The sequence below is a fragment of the Citrus sinensis genome, chromosome 2, assembly GCF_022201045.2.
Source record: "Citrus sinensis cultivar Valencia sweet orange chromosome 2, DVS_A1.0, whole genome shotgun sequence".
NCBI lineage: Eukaryota > Viridiplantae > Streptophyta > Magnoliopsida > Sapindales > Rutaceae > Citrus > Citrus sinensis.
The window spans coordinates 21,867,954-21,890,507 of record NC_068557.1 but is presented as its reverse complement, the minus strand read 5'-3'; the positions used below and the strand labels follow the sequence as shown (position 1 = coordinate 21,890,507).

Below are 22,554 nucleotides of genomic sequence, written 5' to 3'. Positions count from 1 at the left end.
ACCATAATCCTATTCTGATGTTGATAGAAGAAAGAGGCATAAGTATAAGGTACAACAAAAGAACTTTCTCAAGGGTCCATTATGAAGATATGTAGAGCCCCTACGAGAAATGTAAAGAGATTGTCCAACATGAGTGGCATGTGAAAAGCAATTGGAGCTGTGAAGATCCTATTTCTCGGTTTAAAAAGGCAGCTAAAGACTCACTGGCAGAACTACAATTATGGAGCAAAGAGGAATTTCGAGGTAGAGAGAACAAAGTGCAGAAGCTGATAGAGAAGTTAAAGGCTTACAGAGAGAGCAATAATCAATATGTCAATGGCATTGAAATTCAATCACTAGAGGGACAAATTGATGATCTACTAATTGATGAAGAAATCTATTGGAGGCAGAGGTCAAGGGCTGTTTGGTTATGGGATGGAGATTGCAATACAAAGTTTTCCACTCTAAGGCTACTTCGAGAAAGAGAAAAAACATGATCAGAGGAATTATTGATGACAACAATCAGTGGACAGAAGAAGCTGATGAAATTGAGAAGATGTTTTGTGAATATTTTGATAACTTATTTGCTTCTAATAACCTAACTCGGCACCAGATGGAGTCAGCCCTTAAAGACATGCCCCGTAAAATCTCAAATGAGATGAATGCACAGCTTGAGCAGCCTTACACAGAAGCAGATGTCATAGATGTTAACATATATGTTTCCATAATATTGATTTTGATGATAACAAACAAGATTAATAATGATTAATCTTTTAAGCTCAAATTATTTAATATTCTTTTTAAATAAATCATTATTTTCACATTATAAATGTTTTGTATTTAATGGAAAAATGATTTTATGAAATTGATTGTTTTTATTCTTTTTAAATAAATCATTATTTTCACATTATAAATGTTTCATATTTAATGGAAAAATGATTTTATGAAATTGGTTGTTTTTCAAAGTTTATGGTTTAATTGAAAGCATTTTCAAAACTTTGAAATAAACAAGTATTGCTTGAAATTTTGGTGAAGGACTTATTTAAAAAGTGTCATAGCATTTTGGGCTATAACATAATTTCAGAAAGTTTTGGGATTAACAAAGCATTACTTAGAAATTCTGAAATTGGACCTATTTGCATAGTTTCATGATATTTTGGGCTATAGTACAGTTTTGTAAAGTTTTTGGGTCAAACTGTAATTTTGAAAAATAGTGCAATGTCCAGGTTACTGTAGCAATCACTGTAGCAAACGGCTAACCGTTTATTTAAAAACGGCTAACCGATAATTTCTAGAAAGCATGTTCTGCAAAGTATTGTTAAAATGATGATTCTGGAAACTAACGGTGAACCGTTTACTGAAAACGGTTAACCGATTATTTCCAGATTGCTAACCTTGAACCGTTTAGTAAGAACGGTTAAACCAAATTTGTTTTGCAGGTCTCTGGAAATTAACGGCGAAAGGGTAAGCCTAAACGGCTAACCGTTTATTTGAAAATTGGTCCAATGGTAATTTTGACCAGTCTAAACGGTTAACCGTTAATGGTTAACGGCGAACCATTTTTGTGCAGACAATCTATAACGGCTAGTTTTTCAGCTCCAACTATAAATATGCTCAATCCAATTTAAACAAGAAGAATTCCAACGATCATCATTGAGCAAAATATTGAGAATACAACTTTCATTGAGCTTTAAATCTTTGTATTCATCTCATTCATTCACACATTGAGCTTTCACTTGAGATCAAACACATTGTGTGAGAGGGATTCATTTGTAATCTTTTTTGTAAAATCAAGTTAAAAGATTGTAAGTGTTGGGATACACTTGGGTTAAGAGATTGGGGATAATCTCTTGTTGTAAAGGTCCATTGACACCTTGGAAGTCAATTGTAAGCGTTTGAAGCCTTGGGAGGCTAGCTTAGTGAAATCCTCAAGCCCGGTGTACTTGGAGGCATGGATGTAGGCGGGGATTGCCGAACCATGTAAAAATCCTTGAGTTTGCTTTCTCTTCCCTTACTCAATTTACTATTATGCTTTTATTGAATTTATTGTTTTCGAATTTATTAAGGCATTAGATTAAATTGTTGTGTGGTTTGCCGAGGATAATTTTTAAAATCCCAATTCACCCCCCTCTTGGGTTGCCTAGTTAGTATTTCATTTGGTATCAGAGCGAGGTGCTCTTTTGTAGACTTAACCGTCTAGAGTTAAAGATCTATAGCAACCCAAATTAGCTCAATCTTCATGGAAGGCCAATCCACCACTAGACCTCCATTCTTTGATGGTAATGACTATCCTTATTGGAAAACTAGGATGAGAGTGTTTTTACAAGCCTTAGATTATGAACTATGGGAAATAGTTTGTGATGGTTCATTCATTCCTAGGAAGAATGTTTTAAGTGAATTGGATAAGAAAAATATGACTTTAAATTCCAAGGCTATGAATGCTTTATTTTGTGCCTTAGATAAAAATGAATTTCATAGAGTTTCAAATTGTTCTAATGCTTATGAAATTTTGGAGAAAACTTGAAATTGTGTATGAGGAGACTACAAACGAGGAGGAATTTCATGAAGTGTCGAATTTGGCACTTATGGCAATTGGAGATGAATCGGATGATGAACTTGATGAGGTAAGTGATCCAACCTATGATGAATTGTATGATGCTTTTAAAGAAATGCATGATGAGTTGATGAAAATTGGTAAAAAGAATGCATGCCTTAAAAAGAAATTGCTAGAATCTACAAATGAAAAGGATGCCATGCAAAAATGCAATGAGTCATTGAATGAGAAGATTAAAGGATTAGAATTAGAGAATAAAACCTTGCATAATAGAGTTGCATTATCAAATGAGAAACTTAGCACTTCACATGAGCATCTAGAATCATATGTAGATGACTTGAAAAATGAAAATGATGCTTTACAGAAATACAATGATTCATTAAATGAAAAGATTAAAGGACTAGAGTTGGATAATAAAATGTTGCATGATAGAATTGCATCATTTAACTGCAAGCAAAGAACTTCATATGAGCATGAAAAATCACATGTTGGTGAATTAATGAAAGAAAATGAAGTGCTTAAGAAAAAGAGCAATGAACTAAATCAAATTGTGTTAAAGTTCACAAATGGGCAAAAGATGTTAGATAACTTGCTTAATTCACAAAAATGTGTGTTTGATAAAGGAGGTATCGGTTATAAGCCAAATTTGAAACAAAAATATTATAAGAGTTATTTTGTTAAAACTACCTCCATTAATGATCAAATTGTATGTCATTATTGCAATCAAAATGGTCATATGAAGAATAGATGTCCAATTAAAAGAAATGTGTATTATAGAGCAAAATGTATTTGGGTTCCAAAAGGAATCATTGCTAACACTCAAGGACCCAAGAGTATTTGGGTACCAAAGGGCACAATGTGAATGTTTTCTTTGTAGGTACCACAATCAAGGAATGATGGAGAGTTCCTTGATGAAGCTTATGAGGATAATCACTTGATCATGGTCTAAGCAAAAATAATGAGGCAAGATGATTTAAGTGTTTTGCTAACTATTATTGCCTTATTGATTATAAGTGATGATGTTTTAATCTTAGTAAATATTTAACATTTTATTTCGTATCATAACATTAAGTGCATTTTATTTCGTATCATAACATTGTCTTTCTAACAAATGGGTATCTCAAATAATAGCAAAAGAGAAGATAAAATAAAAATCAAGACTAGTAAGATTGTAGATGGCGATGTCAGGAACTTACCCTCAAAATTTGGGAGAAAGTGGAATTAATTTTGCCTTCTGATCATCTAATTAAAGATTAAAATTACTATTCCCAAATAAAAGCATCCATTGTCTTCTCTCTCTCTCTCCCACCGTTTCTTCTGCACGCTCACATTATCTAAGGTGCGGCTTTCGCTTGCTTTTATAGGTAAATTTTATTTGCACCCTTTAAGTTTCTTTTAATTACTTAATTACCTACACTTATTAAACTTTGGGATTAAGACACCCAAATGAGATGGACCCAACAAGACCAGATGCTAATGGTGACATCTCTGTAAAAGATATCAGTAAATGAAATGGAAATTCACTGAATTTGAATCTTTGTGAGATCGTCAATATAGTACCGAGGGTATTTTTAGAATATACCGAATCAGTATAGCTATCCTTCTTCTGACACAGCAACGCAATTTCAATTGGTATCGAAAGGCAGTGCTAGAAAATTTCTTTCTTCTTTTCTTCTTGCTAGTCGATGTATAACTATGTACTATTCGTACTATTCAATAGAAAATTTCAATAGAAATTCCTAAAATTTCTGTAGTCTGCGGGTTCTTTTGTCTCCATTTCCATGCTTGTCTTCGGACTCGAAATTCAAAATAAAGTAAAATGCGAATCCTACGGATTGTTTTCTAATAATTCATGATGAAGATTATCATATTTCCCCATTTCAATTCGATATGAGATCTACAAATCTCCTTTTCGTAGATGTAGAATTTTTTGTTGTAATTATCCTCCTTTTTTTTTTTTTTTTTCAAGGAATTGGTTAGTTGTCCAAAAACAAGTAACGGCGGGAGATAGGATTCGATAAAAATAACAGAACGCGAAAAATGCCTAAAATAATTCTAATAATCTAGATTTGTCATGCCCGCGTTGTTGTATTAGACCCAAGGGTTCTTTCTTGACCTACCTACAACGCGTGGGCTTTATCCTTTATAGATAATATGGAAAGACAAAATAGAAAATCTATAAAGGAAAAGATAATAGGAGTTCTTACTTAGTTTTAGAATCGAATTGAACCGAAATAAAAATTTCTAAACATATCACAAAAAGAATTACATCAAGTTCTATTAGGGGCCATACCAAAGGAAAAAGGAAATAAAATCTAATATATAATATCCCAAACAACAAAACCTAAGGAATAAACTAACAAATGAGTAACATTGACAATCCAAAAACAAGTTTCCTTTCAAAAGTTGACACAAGCCAACAATTGCATAAAATAATTTTGCCTCAATTATTTCCATATCTAACAACCCTAACCAGAGCCTATTGCTCTATTGGTATTGGTATACACTAGCAACTAAAGGAGCTGAGTTTACGGTTGTTTTTGGCATTGATATGTGTAGAGAATTTATGGTTTTTTGTTGTACTTAGCATTACTAGGGGAAACGTCTCACCACAATCACAAAAGTTGCCATTTTTTGTTACTAAAGTGGATGGGAATTGCTATTTACGCTATTATGCATCCATAGATCTTGGATTTAAAGGGAGGAGAGCGAGAGTGGCCCACGGCTGCTGGATTTAAGGGGGGAGAGAGAGAGAGCTGTGTGTTGTGAGGAAGAACATAGAGAGCGTGAGGGAGAGAGCGTGTGCTGTAGTTGCCTTAAAACGCACCTTTTGGTGCTGCGCGTAATGCTAAATGTTGTGTAAGTGTCATTTTCCTAATTAAGATCGCAACTATGTATGTAATCAAGGATTTGTTACGACATCTATGAGAACTAATAAAGAAATATATAATGAATTAGTTTCGGACCATATACGAAAAAGTCCTTCGCATAAAGTTTGGAAAATTTTATGGCGTCTAAATCATTGAGATTGCAATTAACTTCAATCTCAACCCTGGTAAGGAGTCCCTCCAGCTGGTCCTGTATGTCTCTGGCACGCTTCATACTCTTGACCTGAATATAATTCTCACAACACCACTCTGTTGAGTAATTACAGTCCCTCTAAGAATTGTAAACCCTTAGCAAAGTAATGTGATCCCCAACATCTCCCAAGTGGAAGTTCATTCTTGCATTGTCTGCATGTATTTGCTTGTCCTTTAGACGATAAAATATTGAATTTCCAATAGAAAGCATTGCAGCAATGATGATAATCTCAACCAAACACTTGTATTTATCTGAGGCAATTATTGTTTTAGATAGCATAGGATCAAAAGAACGAAGACGTGAATGTGGCATGATGCAAAGTTGTAAATCTTTAATTTGATTCTCACTGATGTTTGCATGATGGAAAGTAGATCAATAAGAGGTGTACTTTATTCTGTGACTTTTATTTATGACTATTCAAGGAAAGTGTGGGCTTTTGCTTTAAAATATAAAAATCGGGTGCTTGATATGTATAAGTTCTTCCATCCTTATGTTTAGAGAATGACAGGAAGAAAGTTTAAATGTGTCAGGGCAGATAATAATAGTGAGTACAGAGGACCATTTGAACTGTATTGCAAATCCCATGGAATCAGACTTGAGAAGACTATACCAAAAATCTCTCATCAGAATGGTGTTGCAGAAATGATGAACAAAACAATTGAAGAAAATATTAGGTGTATGCTTTCTGATGCCAAGCTTCTTAAATCATTCTGGGCAAAGGTTATGTGTACGGCAGTGAATTTGATTAACCTTTCTCCTTCAGCTCCATTAGATGGCGATGTACTTACAAGAGTTTGGATTGAGAAAGATGTTTCTTATAAATACTTGAGAGTGTTTGGGTGGAGAGCATTTGTTCACATCGTTAAAGATGAGAGATCGAAACTTGATGATAAAGCCAACGAATGTATTTTCTTAGGCTATGTACACGAAGAATTTGGGTACAGATTATGGGATCCAATGGCAAGAAAATTAATCAGAAGTAGAGATGTTGTGTTTCTTGAAGATCAGATAGTTGGTGATGAAGAGAAAAGCAATGAGTCTCAGTCATCTCCAGAGATTCCTATTATTCCAACTTCAGTTTCTCCATCTGCTATTCATGATGATCACGAGGGAGTTGAAGAGGATAATAATGATGGTCCAGCAGAATCAATTGACCATGCATCTCCAGAACCACTAATACCACCACTTGAGCCAGAATTGAGAAGATCCACTAGAGAACGACAACCTTCCACTAGATATTCTCCACATGAGTATGTGATGCTTACAGATGGAGGAAAGCTAGAATGTTTTGAAAAATCTATGTCTCATCAACATAAAAATGAGTGGGTTAAAGCCATGCAAGAGGAGATAAGATCCCTGAATGAGAACCACACTTATAATTTAATGAAACTGCCTAAGGCAAAAAGGGCACTGACAAACAAATAGGTTTATAGGTTGAAGACTGAAAATAACTCACAACAGCGGTACAATGCTAGATTGGTTGTGAAGGGTTTCGGTTAGAAGAAATGTATTGATTTTGAAGAAATATTTTCTCCTGTAGTGAAGATGTCTTCTATCCTAGTAATTCTGGGATTAATAGCTAGCTTGAATTTAAAGATTGAACAGCTCGACGTAAAGACAGCTTTCTTACACAGTGACTCAGAAGAGGAAATATACATAGAGCAACCTGAAGGGTTCAGTGTCAAAGGCAAAGAAGAACTTGTGTGCAAATTGAAGAAAAGTTTGTACGGGCTAAAATAGGCACTAAGGCAGTAGTACAAGAAGTTTGATTCCTTTATGAAGAATCATGGTTTCAGCAAGACTATGTCTGACCATTGCGTTTTTGTAAAAAAGTTTGGTGATAATGATTTTATTATTCTTTTGCTTTATGTGGATGACATGTTAATTGTTAGCAATGATGCTAATAAGGTTAACAATCTGAAGATAGAGCTTAACAAGTCTTTTGCAATGAAGGACTTGAAATCGACAAATCAAATTCTTGGCATGAAGATTTCCCATGACAGAAAAATTAGAAAGTTATAGTTATCTCAGGAAGCATATGCTGAAAAGGTTTTTGAAAGATTTAACATGGACAAGGCAAAATCTGTTTGTTCTCACTTGCAGGCCATTTCCAGCTTAGTTCTGAGAATTGTTCTACAAGTGAGAAAGAGAAGTAAAAGATGAAAGGAGTTCTTTATGCTTCAGCAGTTGGTAGTTTGATGTACGCCATAGTTTGTACAAGACCAGATATTGCTCATGCAGTAGGTGTAGTTAGCCGGTTTCTCTCCAATCCGAGCAAAGAACACTGGACAACAGTAAAGTGGGTTCTCAGATATCTCAAAGGCACTTCCAAGGTTGTTTATATTTTGTTAGTGACAAACATGCATTACAAGTGTACACGGATGCAGATATGGTAGGAGATGTTAATTTCAGAAAGTCCCTATCAGGATATTTGCTTACCTTTGTAGGGGGAACGGTTTCATGGCGGTCCAGACTTCAGCAATGTGTTGCTTTATCTAACACAGAAGCATAGTATATTGCAATCAATAAAAGTTGCAAAGAAACCTTCTGGATGAAGAACTTTTTACAAGAACTTTTTACACTGCTTGTTGTGTTGGAGAAGAAAATATTGTGGATATTTTACTTAATTTATGGAAAGGGGATATACCTGACACTGAAAAATTGAAGGAAGAAAAGTGAAAAGAAGAAGAGAATGCAGACCCTAGAACTCTGAGAACTGAAATGTCTGATTGTGATATAGAGCCAATGTCGATGCGCCTGAGGTGTGTTGCATGAAGTAGTAAGAAGGCACAATCTCGGGGTTATTAATTCACCAAAAAAGTTGGCGATGTATCAATGAGTGTCAGGTATCCCAGAGAAAACAAAATCTCAGAATGTTGACTTATCTTAAAAGTTATCCCTACTAAAAGGTGCTAATCCAGAGAAAATAGCTCGGGCTCAAAATGAGAAATCAACCGCCTCCAAAAAGTTTACACAAGCTTCCATTGGAAAATTGTGAGTCAGCATGTGCAGTATATTAGAAAGTTTATACTCTCTCATAAGATTTCATGTTGGAAATATTCCAATTTGGTTGCAAAATAGGAGTTAGTTGTGGTGTTTGTATATGCTTCTTATACTGATTTGGAATTTACTTTTCCATTTCACATTGCAGCACAAACTTCACATTTGCTTCTGAAAAACATAGGAGATTACATTGGACAGCTGAAGAAGGAGATATGCGGAAGGTATGGATTCATGGTCATTGCAACTGTTTGCTTTCAATCAAAATCACTGTGCTTGTGTTTCCAAATTATGTCCCTTTGTTTTGATATCTACTGTAAATAATGATACTGATTTCACCTAATGAAATATTTGAATCTGTATTAAATTGACAATTGATTCAATTTCATTTAGCGCATTGGTGAAATTATTCTGTCTCTGACAGGGTTCCACCTTTACCTAATATTGTTTGATTCCTTAAAATCTTTCTTACATTTCAATTCGGGAGCTCATTTCTAGAATTTAGAAACTTTGCCTTCACTACTGCTTTGAAATTGAATTATGAGAAAAGAAAATATGTGTGTGTGTGTGTAATGCATCTCATGTTGTACATTGTTTTCATGTTTTTATATGCAAATAAGAGTAAGAGCTAGATTCGAAAAAGCTAAATTGTTGTTGTGATTCAGTCTTAAATATTCAAGATGGAGTAGTGTGTTGATTTAATTTGCGGCTTGTTGATATCTACTCTTATATTGCGGGAAGGGGTGGACAAGTTTTCAACTAAAATAATTAAAAATCTTTCTTGGAAAAAAGTTTTGGAATTTGGTTGTCGTGTTTTTTATCCTACTTGTACTCCATCTGATCTCAAGGATAAACGGAGGAACATTACGGCCAAAAAGTGCTCAGCAATCAGCAGAAGGTAATTTGGTCATGTATGACTCAAGATGTAGAAGCTAGTCTTTTAAAATCCTTAGAAGTTCAAATATGTGCTGTGCTTACGAGTACATTCAGAAATACATCTCTCTTTCTCTCAGCTATGTGGAAACTATTGCTTCTGAAATGGTTGGGTTGTCTAGGTTGATCAAAAGAAACTCTGAGATGTAAAGAAACTCTGAGGGGCAATTCAAGGCGCAAATCTTTACAGCTTCATTTTTCAGATTCATGTGATGCAGTATGCTTCCATGTTTTTTTTTTTAGTCTTTCAATATTAATTTTGTTTGTCTTTGGACTCTCAATAACAGAAAGTTTAATCCAGCAGACTATGACGGAACGTTTAATCCGGCGGAGCCTCAGGCCGATTCCTATTCCTAATAGGGCGAACTCCCCTGTACCTGATCCTGGGCATAATGAACAAAGTTAAAAACCAGCAAGTGAATGTTATTAAGTCATGAAGTATATGCTTTCATTTCGATCTTGCTTCTTCACAATCTCATTTTTTGTTCAATTAAACAAATTACAAATAAATGCTTTTTACTAGCTATTATGCCCCATCTCTGGCCACCCCTCACCTTGCAATTTCAACCATTTTAATTTATTGTATCAATTTTAACACATATATATAATTGGTAACCTGATTGCTGGCAACGGAGATTTAGATTTCATGATCAATAAATACGCTTGGTAAGAAGGACCAATTACGTATGTAAAGAGTTAATTTTAACTCATTCACATAAAATAACTCGAAATCTCCTCCTTAATTCATCTTATGTGATTGCAATACGTCGATTAAACATTAAAGGCTGGAAATCAATAGATGGATTGGGGGCAAAGTTTGTACATTTGGGGTCGGAACTTGAGTAATTGTTTGCTTTACAGAGAGCAGGCAGTGATGGAGAAGAAAATTAAACAGGGGCTGGATCTTGCCTTTTATGTGAGGTAGCCGAGCCCTAACATATAATTAATGTTATATGGCTGTATCTGTGATTCATGATCTAAATTGATTGCTGTTAATTTAGTCAATCTTTTCTTTCTTCAACTGAAAAAAAGAGGTTTAATCCGTCGCAGTGTAACCGGGAGACAGTTACAAGCACTACGCATGTATAAAATAATGATGGAGCTTTCAATTCTCTTGAAAGAAAATTTAGTTGCTCAATCTGGATCCGTTTCATGGATTTTAAAATTGGCTTTAAATAATATGAAAAAAAATAGGTTCTTATATTTTCTTCACCAAGATCATTTTAAATGTGTATGTTAAATCTGAAATTAAATAAAAATATTTGAGGACAGTTAAATTCGTCAAGTAAATTAAATAATCTACCCAAATAGATTTTAAGTCTGGCTACACTTCTACAGTTGGGGGTTGGAAAATCCTCTACTTTGCAAATATAATTCAACACTACGTTATGGTTTAACTTTGCATTTTAATACGTGCGACAATGGCGATTTCTTTTCAATTTGGATTCAGATTCTCTTCAAATATCATTTTTTTAATTAATTTTTTGAAAATCTTGAGATAAGTGGTAATATGATTATTGAATGGCCAAAAATTTTATTGCTTTTGTTTTACAAAATCAATTTCTTAAATTAGAAAAGTAAAAATCAATTTCTTAAATGAGAAAAGTAAAATAATAAACTTCCATGAACAAACCAAATTCTTATTTTTCATTCACTATTACCTTTTTTTTTTGCTAATCCACTTTCCTTAGTTTTGTACCTTCATCATTTTCTCCTTTCGAGATTGAGCAATGGCAGCTATGGGCAAGACATCAACGACTATTTAAAAACTAGAGCCATAGGTAACAAAAGTGATTAAGGAATTGAAATATAAAGCCGTAGGGTAACACAGTTAATTTAGTTTAGTAAAACTTCAATAGACAACCAAGAAAAAGAGAAAGTACATGTGTTTAACATATTGATTGATCAGCAAAAACACAACTATTGTTTACCTCAGGTTTCACAAGACTTGGGATGTCTATCAACTGAGCTCATCCCGTTTTGGAGTAAAACCCAATATGTATATGAATATATACCATGTAATTAACACCAAGAATACTTATCCCCAGTCCAGAAGAATAATTGAAATTATATGCTAATAATTGATATCTCCATGAGCAATGCATATGTACAGAAGATCGGAATTATGGGAGGTCCTGGACCCCAAGCTTTGAAAATGAGTAAGTGACCTTTATCTACGTAAACTATATTCTTTAGCCCCTCAGTTTCATAGTTCTCACATATTGCCAGCTGCGTTATTAAAGTTTGTTGTTTCCATATGCCCCCGAATGAAAATTCTGGTTTCACCATACTCAGTCACGAGAACAATCAGCAGATTTGAAAGGGCCATTACTTACTAGTATATAACATGCGTTGATGGAATGAGATTTTTTGTTTCCAGACTACTATAACTTAAAAAAAAAAAAAAAAAGAATTGCGGAGCATATATATTATATGGTAACATTAATAATTGGTTTATTAAATCATGGTGATTGTCATAAAACTGAAATATTTGGTAGTACTTCATGCGTTATTGCATTTAAATGGGGCTGTACCGGGACATTGAAAGAATGAAACAAGTAAGTCAAGAACGTGAAGTATGGAGCTGGTACCGGGAATTTGAATGAATGCAACATGTAAGTCAAGAACGTGCAAGACCTGCAATCTTAGTCTCTTAGACATACTGTTATATTTTCTATTCAAACTTTATTCATATACATATAATCAAACTACAAAAATCAACATAATCAAATACTGAAGATATTCATCATGTATTAAGTGATGATACAACCACAAACTCTTGTACAAACTGATTTGACATAAATTTATTGGTTGAATGAAAATACACAACAATAAAAATAGATCATGTGGGATAAGAGATATTTAATTCAATTAATTTTATCATGTCACCTCAGTTTGTACAACATAAATTTGTACAAGAGTTTGTGCCTATATTATTACTCTTATGTATTTGTACGATGCCCAAATTTACCCTATTTATGTTTTAGGCTCTGGAATTGATGTTATCGGCAAGAGCCCTTTTTTTTAATAATTATTGGCAAGAGATTTGATCTAATTAATTTCAAATTCCCTTAATTATTTTCTTTTGAACATAAATAAAAATCTCAAATGATGCTTGATTTAAAAATAAATAAATAAACCTCAAATTCCCTTAATTATTTTCTCTTAAAAAGCTTGCCTTTGTGGACATTTATCTGAAATGGCTGCAAAAGATCAGTATCTACAGTGATCATACCCTTCTCACTAGAACAGGACCCACTGCATTAACCAGGATGAAATGACTACAAATTAACGAATTAACATGAATTTAGTATATATTTTAATTAACTCTATGGAATATCGTTTTACTTGGAATTTTCTCATATACGTGCTAATTTGTTTGTAATATATGTGCACGTACGGATGCTGTATGTTTGATGAGTAATGATATAAATAAGTGTATATAAAATGATATGACATGAATAAATTAATTATTTGTATAAAAATATCATAAACCTACATAAGTAAAATATATATATATATATATATATATATATGTAATCACCTCTTTCGAAGTAGCTGCAGTAGTTTCCTTTTGCCAAGTATTTAGATGCTCCTTTGAGAACTTCAATTTCAAAGCCTGAACTTTTCCAATTCCGAGTACAATTAATTTGAAGCTTGACTTCTGACTTCTGATTTCTGATTTCCTTCCTTCTCAGTGCTTGTATAAAAGGATAAGTAGTTTAATTGTTTTAGCTGCAACCAAACACTTTCTCCATTCCTTATTGGAATAACAATTATGTCGAGGTGCCATGGAAGAATAAATGCGGCTGTCTCCACTTTGCTTATTGCCTATATAGTTTTGTCAGTTTGCTCATGCCCCTTGCTTATAGAAGCCAGAATTCAAAATTTCTCGGCCATCCAAGGTGCAAATCAATCTTCACAACTTCAATTAATTTCTTGTAAATATTAATCACCGTTGAATCATTTATATAGTAATTTTATTTATTAATTAGTCTTTGCTTCGAATTTCTAATTATATATGACAGGAAGTTCAGTTCATCAAAGTGAGAAAGAAGGATTAGACCATCGGAGACGAATGAGAGAAGCTCCCAAACAACATTTTTCTCCGGTAGCCAATCTGGGGGTCCACCACGATCTGGCAGGGCCATCGTTTTATTCAACTATTCGCAATAGGGGGAATAGGTGAAGCTGGAAGCATGAACACCAGCAAAAAAAAAAAAAGCCATAAAAAATTAGTCCAATAATAAAGATACTGCAACATAATTTGAATTTCTGAATTTTTACATGCCTCTATGAAATGACTTCTATTAACAAATCTAATAGTAATGATTTTATGCTAGGAGCGTGATAATGGAAGCGATCTAAGTGAAAGGAATGCTAGATTTAGCACATCTGATATATGTAGTAATATTACATTATATTTAACAGCAATAATATGACCAGTTTCAGGCATGGTCATCCAATACTCTCTCCCTGGGTTATTCTCAAAGTATAAAAGTGAATGAATGTAACAAATGCACGCTAATTTTTCTAATAAAGTGTAGTATTTAATTTTTCTCCTTCGATATTAATTTTAAATTTCGTTGGTTTTGTTTTGGAATTTTTACAGCGAAGTTGATGTGCTCGATTTTTCTGACATTGTGGGTGAAAGTTGTTAAATGTTACATATTTATAAAATATATCGCGTTTGGATTATTTTAAAATTATCACGATATCAAATTGTGACAAATCAAGCACAATTAAAAATTTGGGTAATCAGATTTTATTTCCATCACGGGTCCGGTATTAGCTTAATTTGTATTAAGCTTAAGTGCCAAAAAAAAAAAAAGAAGAAGCTGGTTTCTATAAATGGGAAGGGGGAAGCAAATTTCCAAAAGAGGAAAGAGAGAGGGGCACGTGAGAGAGAAGGGGTAAGAGAGAAATTGACCCGTTTAGCCGGATCCGAGCCGCATCCTTGACCCGGCTCCAGCTGTTGATTCCGGCCACCTCACCGGCCGAGCTTGGTACCGATTTGAAGCTTGAGCGACTCCGGTCGCTGACATCGTCACCGGAAAGTAGCCAGCACGCCGGCGATCGAAGCTTGAAAGACCGCGGCTCAACCCGTTTTCGGCACCGTCAATCTCATCGGAATTAGGTTGCACCACCGGTTGGGTTCGACTCCTCACGTCGCTAGCTTTCATTTCCGACCAACCCCGCCACCTGAAACCTCCGTTTTGGCCGTGAACGACCGCCGGAAAGCTCACGGATTTGGGAGCATGATCCGCCGCCATCACCGCGCGTGTAAGGTCACCGCCGGCACCTTTGGACTCACCGAGGTCTGAAATATCAGACCTAAGCTTCCCGTCGTCGTTGACTAAGTCTGGTCACCGTTGACCGGCAGGGTCAATTCGGTAATTTTACAAGACTTTGGGGTAAATTTGTAATTTGAAGAAATGATGGATAAATTGGTAATTTCATATTAGGGCAGTGAGGTAATTTAAGATTTTGGGGGTAATTCAGTAATTTACGTTGTTAAGGACATTTTGGTAAATTTACACTCCGAGGGTAATTTCGTAATTTCTTACATTGTGGTTATTTTTATAATCTGAATTGAGGTTAGCTTGGTAATTTAAGATTACGAGGATAATTGGGTAAGTATTGATGTCGGGGACATTTTGGTAATTTTGGCATGCATGGGTATTTTGGTAATTTGAGGCATACAAGAATAGTTGATTATGAATGAATATTTGTTTCGAGCTCTAATGCGTAATATTAGTTGTATTTCACATTTACGGAAAAATAATTATGTCGTTTACTTGATTACAAGGACCTGCGAACAAGAATCAACTCGTGGACACTGTTGATACCGAGTTTGAACATCGTCATTATGAGTGGAATATACAAAACTTATTTTCATAGTATATTCTGATTTTACCATACAGTACAACATATTTTGATAATAAGTATTTGATGCTTCGATTTAATGATTTTTTAGAAAATTGATTTTTTTTTATCTCCGTGCTGATATTTATTGTTATTAAGAATGAGTTTGATTAATGATTTTATTGTCGTTTTTGAGTAAATGCATGATATTAGAATTCAGTGGATTTGAGATATGTTAAATAAAAAGGAAATGTGATTATATGTTTATGTACATGTGTATAAAAAGTTGTTTGGAAAATCATTGGACAGTACCTTTCTCCTTTAGATACAGAGATACAAATTATATGAGATGAATATAGTGATACAGATAATATTAGATGAGAGGCCTTTGGGGCCCGTCTAAACATACACAAAGACTTTGGGCCGTGTGGTCGGGCGCTTTTGCCTTTTGGAGGCTTATGCATGCAGTATGATAATCACAGAGATGCAGATGTTGAGATATATGAGATATGAGATGACATTTCCCCGTCTATCCGTTGTAGCTCCGAGGCATGATGGTTCCTTGATTGCTCGTCCGTTGAGGTCTGGATATGATGAGATTATTCCCCTTGGTACTTGTTTGATGATAGTTTTTAGTATTCAATATTTGATGTTATAAGTGTTATGATTTCATTGATTTTATGCAGATTTCTATAATATAGTGATTTCAGTGCATGATTTGATTTGAATTAAATATGTTTATGTAAGTTCTTATGATATTTTGATGAAATTGATTTGAGAAAGATTAAATCATTTTAAATAAATTTATTTTTCAAAAACTATTATCCACTCACGGAGCTCACTGAGTTTTATACTCACCCCGTTTTTATTATATTTTTCCCCCCATAGGAGATTTACAGGTACATCAGTCAACCCAGCAACGATAGTTAGATTTGAAATTGTGGCCACGTGATGGTGCTAGGAGTTGTAGATTTAATATTTTGATATTTGGGATATTGCGAATTGTATTATTTATTATATTTTGAAATTAAGGATAACTATTGTATTTTAATATTAGAATGATTTGAGTGTTGTTTGGTATGTTGATTTGAGGAAGTTGGTTGTGGAGGTTGATTGAATATTGTATTATTTTTTTGGAGTGTTAATTTCATAAATTGCAGGTTTGGAGATGTTATATTTATAAGGGAGATTTTGCTGAATTTTTGGTAGAATTTTTAGATATAAGAATTATTATTAGTTCGATTAAGCGAGATTAGATAGACTCATCCTGAAAATTCGAGGCAGGTCGTTTCAATGAAGTACCTCCTCTGCTCTACCAGCATATTCAAAGACTCTTTTATAATCATCAAAGTGACTTTGTAACTCAACAACTAGGTCTTTCCTGACATGTGCCCAGTTATCCTCCCCAATACCTATTAGGTCAGCCGCTGCCCGAAATCCCCAATTACCATCTGCAGCAACATCTCTAACGCCACAAATATAAGGCCTCAATCCAAATAGAAATGAATCAATATAAGAAGCATGATTTGGTGCTTTTGCTCGAGAAACACTCATTTTTCGTTGCCATTTTAGTTTTTTTGTAGTTGTACTTGAAGACAAAAAAAAAAGAGGTTTAATCCGTCGCAGTGTAACCCAGAGACAGTTACAAGCACTATGCATGTATAAAATAATGATGGAGCTTTCAATTCTCTTGAAAGAAAATTTAGTTGCTCAATCTGGATCCGTATGATGGATTTTAAAATTGGCCTTAAATAAAATGAAAAAATAGGTTCTTATATTTTCTTCACCAAGATCATTTTAAATGTGTATGTTAAATCTGAAATTAAATAAAAATATTTGAGGACAATTAAATTCGTCAAGTAAATTAAATCTACCCAAATAGATTTTAAGTCTGGCTACAATTCTACAGATGGGGGTTGGAAAATCCTCTACTTTGCATTTTAATTCTTGCGAAAATGGCCATTTCTTTTCAATTTGGATTCAGATTCTCTTCTAATATCAATTTTTTTAATTTTTTGAAAATCTTGAGACAAGTGGTAATATGATTATTGAATGGCCAAAAAATTAATTTCTTAAATTAGAAAAGTAAAAATCAATTTCTTAAATGAGAAAAGTAAAATAATAAACTTTCGTGAACAAACCAAATTCTTCTTTTTCATTCACTATTACTTTTTTTTTGCTAATCCACTTTCCTTAGTTTTGTACCTTCATCATCTTCTCCTTTCGAGATTGAGCAATGACAGCTATGGGCAAGACATCAACGAATATTTAAAAACTAGAGCCATAGGTAACAAAAGTGATTAAGGAATTGAAATATAAAGCCGTAGGGTAACACAGTTAATTTAGTTTAGTAAAACTTCAATAGACAAACAAGAAAAAGAGAAAGTACATGTGTTTAAAATATTGATTGATCAGCAAAAACACAAATATTGTTTACCTCAGGTTTTACAAGACTTGGGATGTCTATCAACTGAGCTCATCCCGTTTTGGAGTAAAACTCAATATGTATATGAATATATACCATGTAATTAACACCAAGAATACTTATCTCCAATCCACAAGAATAATTCAAATTATTTGCTGATAATTGATATCTCCATGAGCAATGCATTTGTACAGAAGATCGGAATTATGGGAGGTCCTGGACCCCAAGCTTTGAAAATGAGTAAGTGACCTTTATCTACGTAAACTATATTCTTTAGCCCCTCAGTTTCATAGTTCTCACATATTGCCAGCTGCGTTAATAAAGTTTGTTGTTTCCATATGCCCCGAATGAAAATTCTGGTTTCACCACACTCAGTCACGAGAACAATCAGCAGATTTGAAAGGGCCATTACTTACTAGTATATAACATGCGTTGATGGAATGAGATTTTTTTGTTTCTAGACTACTGTTAACTTAAAAAAAAAAAAGAAGAATTGCGGAGCATATATATTATATGGTAACATTAATAATTGGTTTATTAAATCATGGTGATTGTCATAAAACTGAAATATTTGGTAGTACTTCATGCGTTATTGCATTTAAATGGGGCTGTACCGGGACATTGAAAGAATGAAACAAGTAAGTCAAGAAGGCGAAATATGGAGCTGGTACCGGGACTTGGAATGAATGCAACATGTAAGTCAAGAACGTGCAAGAACTGCCATCTTAGTCTCCTAGACTTATTGTTACATTTTCCATGTAACTGCGTAATCATCATTTCCAAGGAAAAATTTTGTGTAGTTGAAGGGTCCACACAAAATAGTAAGGGGTCGACGGCATTGGCACTGCAATTTAATCTTATTCAATGATATTCAAGGGATCTTGTGTATCACATCGTCTGTTATTCCAATAAGTTCATAGGATTATATCTGTCACATCATTTGTGGTTCCAATCAATTGAAGGGATCATAATTGTCATTTTCCTAATTAAAATCGCAGCTATGTATGTAATCAAGGATTTATTACAGCATCTGTGAGAACTGATAAAGAAATGTATGATGAATTGGTTTCAGACCATATACGAAAAAGTCCTTCGCATAAAGATTGAAAATAACGTCACCATTTAATGAGGAATTATAGATTACTATATATGGATGTATCAATCTCAACCCTGGCAAAGAGTCCCTCCAGCTGGTCCCGTATGTCTCTGGCACGCTTCATACTGCTGACCTGAATATAATTCTCACGACACCACTCTGTTGAGTAATTACATTCCCTCCAACAATTGTAAACCCTTAGCAAAGCAATGCGATCCCCAACATCTCCCAAGTGGAAGTTCATTCTTGCATTGTCTGCATATATTTGCTTGTCCTTTGGACGATAGAATATTGAATTTCCAACAAAAAGCATTGCAGCAATGGTGATAATCTCATCCGAACACTTGTATTTATCTAAGGAAACTATTGTTTTAGATAGCTTAGGATCAATAGGAAACTCAGCCATCTGCCTGCCAACTCTAGTTAGCTGACCAGCTTTATTTAATGCCCCGAGAGCATAAAGCAGCTCAAAGGCTTTGAGTAGTGCCTCCTCTAGTGGCGGGTCTATGAAATCAAAATTTACCAAGACATTTGAGAACAAGGACAACATTTTCCAGATTAGTTCGTTGTATTTCTGGCACAGTATTGTCATCCATATCCTGTGATAATTGTGCAGAGTGTACAACCGAAAGCATTTTCCTGGACCTGTTCTTTCGGAGAGACCTGTACGTTGATTAGCTGAAGCTTTAGAGATGGGGTTTACTAACAATGACTCCATTCCGGTCTTTGGATTATATGATTTCACCTTGGCAAAACCTGGATGAATAACATACTTAATTCCATCTATTGTCAATGAAGTTTCAGCAATATTTGTCGCAAGAACAACTTTCCGAGCCCTCTCTGGTGTAGGTTCAAATATTTTTGCTTGAAGCTCAGTTGGTAGGTTTGCATAAATGGGGCAGATAATCAATTCAGCTATTTTGGTTCCCAAGCCCCTCGTCCTCTGCTTCAAAATCTCCTCCGCTCTTTCAATTTCATCCTGACCAGTGAGGAAGACCAGAATATCTCCAGTAGGCTCATTTACATGGATCTGTAGCGCGGTGACAATAGCTGCTTCTATATAATCAACTTCAGGCGCTTTCGTATAAAAAAGTTCAACAGGATATCTCCTCCCTGGAATTTTGAAAATTGGTGCTGAACCAAAGTAATCGCTAAACTTCTCTGCATCAAGTGTTGCACTTGAGATAAGCAACTTGAGATCTGGTCGGTAGTTGATTAAATCCTTTAGTAGTCCAAACAAATTATCAGTTGACAAGGTTCTTTCTTGAGCCTCGTCCACTATCAACACACTGTAGCTCTCTAGACTTGGTTCAATTACAATCTCTCGCAATAGCATACAATCCGTCATGTACTTCAAGACAGTCTTATCTGAAGTGCAATCTTCGAAACGAATGGAATAACCAACCTCATGCCCAAGCTTGACACCCATTTCCTGAGAAACTCGAGCAGCAACACTCATGGCGGCAACCCACCGCGGCTGAGTGCATCAAATCTTTCCCTGCTTGGTGTAACCAGCCTCATAAAGATATTGAGGTATCTGTGTAGTCTTCCCAGAACCTGTTTCTCCAACTATAGCAAGGACCGGATATCCACTAACAGCTTGAAGCAGTTCCTCCCAAAATGGATAGATAGGTAAAGTTTTTCTCTCCTCCTGAAGCATCTCTAAGGTTGATTTCACCACGGACTTGTTAGGTAACTCGCTTTCAAACTCATCAAAATTGTCACCATCAAACACAGATTCACTAAAAAAGTCAACAATCTTGTCCTCAATCTCAAACGTACACTGATAATCATCAGATTGCTGCTTTTTTATTTTTTGAACCGTATTTCAAGTTTGCCTTTTCCCTTTGTTGTTTCTCCCAGGCATCAAATGGGTTCATTTTGTCCCTATCACTCTCATGACTACAGCACTGCAAACCCGCCATTTTTGGCAAGTATTTTGTCATGCGCCCTTGGAAAAAAAAAAAAAGGAGCCAAACGTGGTTGATTTCAAAAGCAACAGCCAGCTGCCTACTTCACCACTTCTCCACATGCCAACTTCACTCCTTGCTTGCCACATGCATATTTCACCTGCATGCTTCACTCGTGAGTCGATGGCCGTGTACATATAATTTGAAATAATTGAAAGCAGCTCTCATTTGTGCTTCCATTTTCGAAGTGAAAGCAAAACCGAGAGAAGAAAAGAAGAAAAATCGAGAGAAAAGAGAAGATGAAAGAGAAGGAAAAAGAAAAGAAAACAAATAGAAAGAAGCCGAGTATAGGAGATGAAGTGGAATTAAGAGGAAATATTACAGAAATTAGTGTTGAAAAAATAGCATATCATGCTATTTTGAGGGCACATTTTGAGTGGGCTCCACTTAACGAAAGTGGAAAATCTTATGAGGTTCGGATTCTACTCCATTGATACTTCAAAAGTATAATCTTATTTTCTCAAATTGGTGCTTGGGTGAATGAGAAATTATCTCTCAAAGTTCACCCTTGAAGTTGGAAATTTAAAAGGAAATGAGACTTATCCCACATGGAAAAACGAAGCCTTGGGATTAGTGTTTATATATAAACACCTAACCATGCATAAGTAAGAATTATAAGGATAGAGGCTCTCTTCACACGCGCGTGCGTGGGTGGGGGGTGCAAATCCAAGACCGATTTGGTTGAACTCATGTGATGTCAGCCTAAAATCATTCATGCAAGCTTGGCACGTTTTGAATTTTTTATTGTAATAGTTTCACTTTGAATTAATTGTAATAGTTTCACATTTTGAATTCAAAGGATTTGTAACAGTTTCAACAATTATTTCTTAGCTGTTATATAATCCAACTTTTTTTTAAGTTCAATTTTGAAATCAATTCATTGAATTGATTTGGCTGTTATAACAATTAAATAAAACATATTGAATTCGGAAATTCAATACAAAGCAGCTGTTACATCCTCACATGAGTATAAAAAGGCACCTCCTCTTCTGTTTTTAGACACTAAAAAAAACCAGTACAAAGCAAACTTGTTTTTCCTTCCTCCTTCTTCGTTGTCTGTTTTCTCTGATTGAGTTCGCTGTTGTGGTTCGCCGGAATTTCCAGCCTGTGCTTAGCCAGAAATTCGTACCTGTTGTATCCTGAGAAACAGTTACCAGCAGACCTAAAGCACTCCAGTAGGTGGTAAATCTGTTTTAAGGATACTGCCCTGTGCAGGCCTCGGGTTCCATTTTATTTTTCTGTTTTGGTTTCCTTTCTCTTCTGTTTTGCTCTCTATTTTCATTTGACATTTCCAGTAGCTAGTTTTCGTTGTTTAGCTACTGTATAAATTGTTATCTCACTGTGTTTGTTTTTTGTAACAATTAGAACTAGACGTTAGATTTATATTAAGTGAGTTAGTGGGTAATAGATTTATGAAATCCAAGCAGCTACGATTTAATTTACATTATACGTACAAGTTTTTATATCAGTTCTAACTATTAATTTTTTAATCTCATATTCTAGGAGAAATCCACGAGTCTAGAGACCCACAACAACCCCAACGAACCTTGAAGTGAAACATGATATGTGAGTGGATATTATTATTACTATTATGTGTTCCGTGAAGCATTTATGTTTGATAGTATGAATTCATATCATGGTATGATTATAT

General features: G+C 34.7%; 1 long non-coding RNA gene and 1 pseudogene across 1 annotated transcript; one reads left to right on the top strand and one right to left on the bottom strand.

Annotated features, from left to right (window-relative positions):
- Positions 1-5,464: 5,464 nt before the first annotated feature.
- Positions 5,465-20,858, bottom strand: LOC102624183 (pre-mRNA-splicing factor ATP-dependent RNA helicase DEAH1-like; annotated as a pseudogene).
- On the top strand, positions 13,183-14,109 carry LOC127900419 (uncharacterized). Its single transcript, XR_008052523.1, has 2 exons — positions 13,183-13,452; positions 13,576-14,109. It is a non-coding gene; the product is annotated as an uncharacterized LOC127900419 (long non-coding RNA).
- Positions 20,859-22,554: the final 1,696 nt, after the last annotated feature.